Source organism: Fistularia commersonii, chromosome 26 (genome assembly GCF_037954325.1).
Source record: "Fistularia commersonii isolate RoL2024-O1a breed Wild chromosome 26, RoL_Fcom_v1.0, whole genome shotgun sequence".
NCBI lineage: Eukaryota > Metazoa > Chordata > Actinopteri > Syngnathiformes > Fistulariidae > Fistularia > Fistularia commersonii.
In genome coordinates, this window is record NC_141309.1 from 603,432 (window position 1) to 609,944 (window position 6,513).

General features: G+C 39.4%; 1 long non-coding RNA gene across 1 annotated transcript; it reads right to left on the reverse strand.

The window, feature by feature from the left end:
• Positions 1-744: 744 nt before the first annotated feature.
• Positions 745-2,721, reverse strand: LOC147218173 (uncharacterized). Its single transcript, XR_015108811.1, has 2 exons — positions 2,265-2,721; positions 745-1,148 (listed from the first exon to the last, which is right to left on the reverse strand). It is a non-coding gene; the product is annotated as an uncharacterized LOC147218173 (long non-coding RNA).
• Between the last annotated feature and the right edge of the window lie 3,792 nt (positions 2,722-6,513).

Here is a 6,513-nt window from a genome sequence, read left to right on the forward strand (position 1 = left end):
GTGTATGTATGTATGTACTCGTACATACATACTCGTGTATGTATGTACTTATGTATACATATATGTATGTATGTCTGCATCCATGTATATATGTACATATGCATGTATGTCTATATGTATGCATTTATGTATGTGTATATATGAATGTTTCTATGTATGAATGTTTACGTGTATGTACATGTGTCCTTGTGTTTTCATTTTTTATATCCATGCATGTATCCATGTATTTATGTATGTGTGTATGTATGTATATATTGATGTACATACATATGTACGCATATGTGGCTATGAATTTGTGTGTATATATTTTTGTATATATGTATGTACATATATATACTGTATGTGCATGTGTCTGTATGTATGTATATATACATAACAAACAGGACAATGTGTATGTATGTATGTGCATGAGCATCTGGGCCACCATACCTAAGGTGTCTGAGGGGGACCTCCAGAAGCAAAAGGACGTCTGACAGCGATTCAACCCTTTGCTAGGCTTAATGTTTCCTTTTCAGTGTTCACAAGTCAACTGGTAACTGAAATAAAATGAGACTGAATGTAAAACAAAACTTGTTTTGCTTATAGCCTGATTTCAAATGGGAGATGTGAAATACTGAGATGCTTGTTCGGATCATGTGTAGGTCAAGAGTAATGACTTGCAGGTTTGAGTTATTCAGTCACATTGTATTTTATCTGTGAGGGACATTTATGTTCAAAACAAAAATTGAAAGGAATCACTAGAACTGAAATTCATCAGTTTATTTTACTACACTACTAGAAAGAGCTCAGGTCAAATTGACACACATATGCACTGCTCAAAAAAATAAAGGGAACACTAAAGTAACACATCCTAGAGGTGAATGAATGAGCTATTCTTTCTTGTGAAATACTTAGAACAGATTTTTTTTTTTTTAAATCAGAATTAAAATTTAAGATATATAATTGTAACAAAGATATATAACACAAAAAGTACAGAAAAATAGATATAACACAGTCTCCAAAATGATGAAAAGGAACTTTATTCAACGTTGAGGTTGGACAGCAGAGCGGAGGCTGCCGTTGATGTGCGGCTCCGGCTTGGTTGGCGTCAGAAATGAAGTTATTCTCCAGTCACTGCGGCTCGAATCCACACCAAACTATCTGAGTCGCTGGAGGAGATCACAGCAGATGTTACACCACTGATTGAACAACATTCAATGACACCTCTGGAGCTAATTTAAATGGGTTTTAAAAATGTTCACCGTTAATGTTGGCCTAATTTCTAGACTTCAATCAGAAAGCTAAAAAAGATTAAATAAATCATTCGATTTGCCAATTTGCCAATTTGATGATTGCAATTATCTTTAAAATTCATGTGCTGAACAGGGAAATATAATGTGTATTTTCTTTTCCATCCAACCCTAAACATGAGCCTTTTTATTTTTTTTTCATTTTCAATTTTGCCATTCATATTGCCGGGAAAAAAAGAACAATATCCCACAAGACAGAACAACAGAATTGACTAACTTAAAACCGTCACAGCAAGATTTAGATGAACTGTCTGTTTTACAGGTCTGACTGACAAGAAAGACTGATTTAACAAGATCGAGTGCCAAGAGTTGGGGAGATAAAGTTTGTTACTTTACCATTTAACAGCTACGTGTACAATATTTTTTCAGACTCTTGTGCACTCCTTATCTTTCACTCGTTACTTAAGACACTTTATAGTTTATTTGTATTTCTTATTCTCCCTTTTTCTCTTATTTTTTATTATTTATACAATTTGTCTACTATTATTTATTATTGTTATATTTTTCTTGTAACTCTGGCACAACAATTTCCTTAGGGATAGATTAAGTTGTTTTTATTCTTATTTTTGAAACTTTGTGGAAACCCTCTTTTCCCCTCATCTTCTCACTTCAGTAAACCATCTCTTTTCTCGGTCCTTTGACCAACTAACATCATGTCCTCGTCCAATCCATCTATACATATCCTCTTCCACACCCTGCATTGCTCTGCACTGTTGACAAGCGTACTTAAAAACCTCCACTTCTGCAAACCTTCACACCTCTGCTTGTTCCCTCGTCCCACTACACATTTTTGGCAAAATGCAGACTAACATGCAATTACTTCAGAAAAGTCTACAGACTGCTGCACAACATTTACATTTAATTGCAGTCGATCTATTTAGAATTGAACACAGAACATTAACAACAAGTCTGTCCTGAACTGTCCAGAGATAGCAAAGAAGCTCGATGCTAATGCTAATGCTAATAGCCTCTTACCTGCTGCCCGCCGACGTCACACACTTCGATGAAAGGTGTGAAACATTTGTCGAGGAAACAAAATTACGGTTTGAAAATTCACTGCTTCTCCCGGAGGAATTTGGTTTGCAGACCAATTACTCTTTCGTTGTAGCAATTTCATCGGGAAAAACGTTTAAATGTGTTTGTCTCCGGGAGTCGGCGTCCCGCTCTGCTACTGCTGCTGCTGCTGCTGCTGCTAGCTCGGCTCCACTTCCGGTCCGCTCGTTGGCCACGCCCCCTAATTTATACTATCGGTCGGAAAGTAGAAAAAATAAAATACGTCATTTCCTGTGCCAAATTGATTGGACAAATGTTTGTTTATATGTATAGATTCGAAAGTTAAATAGAAAATGTAGTAGATATTGTAGTATTATTGTATTAATGCAGCTTCAGGGCGGCAGAGGCAGGAAGGACATCCGGTGTAAAACTTTTGCCAAAACCAAACATACGAATCAAACCTAATAACCAGATCATACCGGATCGGATTGGTACCATTGACCTACAGGGAACCAATGGAAACTGGGCTACTGTGGGTCAAAGAAGGAGAGGAGGAAGACATGTTCGGAGGCAGAGAGAGAAGAGGAAAGGCAAGAGTCTGGGACTGAGAGGAGGGAGTTTGAATATCGAGTCTGAGTCTGAAACTGGAAAGTGAAGGTGTGATGTTCAGTGTTATTATTGGCTATGACCCGCAGGTCGGATGTGAGTTTGAGGAGAAGGAGAAGTTCTGGAATGAGCTAGATGAGAGAGTGGTCATTGGTGCAGACTTCAATGGACATTTTGGTGAAGGCAATAGAGGGGATGAAGAAGTGATGGGCAGATTTGGTATCCAGGATAGGAATACCGAGGGACAGATGGTGGTAGATTTTGCAAAAAGGATGGAAATGGCTGCAGTGAACACCCTTTTCCAGAAAAAACAGGAACTTAGGGTAACTTATAAGAGCGGAGGTAGGAGCACGCAGGTAGACTACATCTTGTATAGACGAGGTAACCTGAAAGAGATCAGTGACTGCAAAGTAGTTGTAGGTGAGAGTGTAGCCAGACAGCATAGAATGCTGGTTTGTAGGATGACTCTGGTGACAAGGAAGATGAAGAGGACAAAGGCAGAGCAGAGGACAAAGTGGTGGAAGCTGAAAAGTGAGGAGTGTTGCATGGTTTTCAGGGAGGAGTTGAGAAAGGGTCTGGGTGGTCAGGTGATTGGACAACTACAGCTAGTGTTATCAGGGAGACAGGTAGAAGAGTACTTGGTGTGTCATCTGGAAGGAAAGTAGATAAGGAGACTTGGTGGTGGAATGAGGAAGTGCAGGAGTGTATACAGAGAAAGAGGTTAGTGAAGAAGAAGTGGGATACTGAGAGGACTGAAGAGAACAGACAGGAGTTCAGGGAGATACGGCGAAAGGTAAAGATAGAGGTAGCAAAGGCAAAACAAAGGGCTTATGATGACTTGTATGCTCGGTTGGATAGTAAGGAGGGTGAGAATGATCTATACAGGTTGGCGAAACAGAGAGATGAAGATGGAAAGGATGTACAACAGGTCCGGGTGATTAAGGACAGAGAGGGAAATGTATTGACAGATGCTAGAAGAGTGATGGGAAGATGGAAAGAGTACTTTGAAGAGCTGATGAATGTGGAAAATGAAAGAGAGGCAAGGCAGCAGTATGGCTTCATGCCTAGAAAGAGTACTACAGATGCAGTATTTGTGTTGAGAATTCTAATAGAGAAGCACAGAGACGGCCAGAGGGAGCTGCATTGTGTTTTTGTAGACCAAGAAAAAGCATATGACAGGGTGCCAAGAGAGGAGCTCTGGGATTGTATGAGGAAGTCTGGAGTGGCAGAGAAGTATGTTGGACTGGTGCAGGACATGTATGCTAGCTGTGAGACACTAATATGGTGTGCTGTAGGGGTAACAGAGAAGTTCAAGGTGGAGGTGGGACTCCATCAGGGATCAGCTCTGAGCCCCTTCTTGTTCGTAATGGTGATGGACAAGCTGACAGATGAGGTTAGACAGGATGATGTTTGTAGATGACATTGTGATCTGTAGTTAGAGCAGAGAACAGGTAGAGGAACATCTAGAGAGGTGGAGGTATGCTCTGGAAAGGAGAGGAATGAAGGTTAGTCGCAGCAAGACAGAATATATGTGTGTGAATGAGAGGAACTCGGGTGGAGCGGTGAGGCTACAGGGAGTGGAGATCAAGAAGCTGGAGGATTTAAGATACTTAGGGTCAACAGTCCAGAGCGTAGGAGGGTGTGGAGAAGAGGTGAAGAGACGGGTCCAAGCAGGTTGGAATGGGTGGAGAAAAGTGTCAGGGGTACCAAGAGATAGAAGAACATCAGCCAGAATAAAAGGAAAGGTGTACAAGACAGTGGTGAGACCAGCGATGATGTTTGGACTAGAAACTGTTCCAATGACCAAAAGACAGCAGGCAGAACTAGAGGTTGCAGAGATGAAGATGTTGAGGTTCTCTTGGGGAGTGACCAGGATGGAGAGGATCAGGAATGAGTCCAGCACATGTTAGATGTTTTGGAGAGAAGGTCAGAGAAGCCAGACTGAGATGGTTGGGTCATGGACAGAGGAGGGATAGAGAATATATTGGTAGACGGATGCTGGAATTGGAGCTGCCAGGCATGTAGAAGGCAGTAGATCAAGGAAAAGATTTATGGACATAGTGAAAGAGGATATGAAGGTAGTTGGTGTGAGAGAGGAGGATAGATCTATCTATCTATCTATCTATCTATCTATCTATCTATCTATCTATCTATCTATCTATCTATCTATCTATCTATCTATCTATCTATCTATCTATCTATCTATCTATCTATCTATCTATCTATCTATCTATCTATCTATCTATCTATCTATCTATCTATCTATCTATCTATCTACCAATTTCTATTTTAATCATTTTATTGTTCTTTTTAATTATTTTTGGTGATTTTTATGTTTCATCTACATTTACGTTTCATCTCATCAACAATTTCCTTCTGAACAATTTCCTTCGGGATAAATAAAGTTGTTCTTATTCTTATTCTCTTATTCTTATCTTTCATCCATCCATCCATCCATCCATCCATCCATCCATCCATCCATTTCAATATTTATTGTTGTTGTATTTATTTGTTCTCTACGTATTTTTAAACATTTTATTTATTTATTAATTTTCCATTTTTAAATGTTATTAAATTTTATTTTTAACGTTTTATTCTTGGATTTTTATCTTATTTTTTTATTTTTTTTTATTTTTTTGTTTTTCTTAGTATTTGTATTTTTATTCGTCTATATTTCTCTATTATTTTGTATTTTATCCATTCATTAATTTGTTATTATTGTTATTTATTTTCCATCTATTTATTTATTTTGTACATGCCCTCCAGTCCAAACCCAGTATACACTGTGTGTACTATATTACACGCAGTGTTTACTGTAGTACACACAATCCACTCAGTACTGCAGTATTTGTCGGAGGAGAGATGAGCTGAGAAAGACGAGTCAGACGAAGGCGGACGGGTGGAAGGTGTTCATCTCATCTCAGCGAGGTCGGCCTTCGCAAGCTGGAGATGTCCTTTTCCCCGTTGCCAAGGCGATGTGCCGAGCCGGCTCTCCAGGAGGTGCCACCGTGGTGTCATGTCAGGCAAGCTTCACACTCCTTCGTGTGTGAGTGACGGACGTGTTCCACAGCCTGAGGGATCAACCATCCATCTATCCATCCATCCATCCATCCATCCATCCATCCATCCATCCATCCATCCATCCATCCATCCATCCATCCACTGTCAATGTACATTTTGTATTCTGCTCAATAAAAGCTGCATACATTTCTACATATCTGTGAGAAATTAGCCAGTTATTACAGCTGTGGACAATTAAACTGAAAAAAAAAAAAAAATTACAGATGAATACATAAAAAATAGATCTGAAAGTAAATATATTTAAATAATAAAATTATAAATAAGTAAATGCACATAAACACTGATAAATACATAAATAATGAATTGACAGATTGATAAATAAATAAACGGATTAGTAAATATACAAATAAAACATGCACACATAAATAGATGGCTTGAGAAAGAAAGGTGGCCCTTCTCCAGTTGCTGTTGTGTCAGAAGGTAGAACATCACTTGCCTGCAGGATCAGGTGGAGCAGAAGCAGAGGAAGGTCCTCGGTGCGACGACCCGGTCCAGCTGCAGGTGAACGCTGAGGAGCCTGAGCCGACCCGAGGACGCCGCAGAC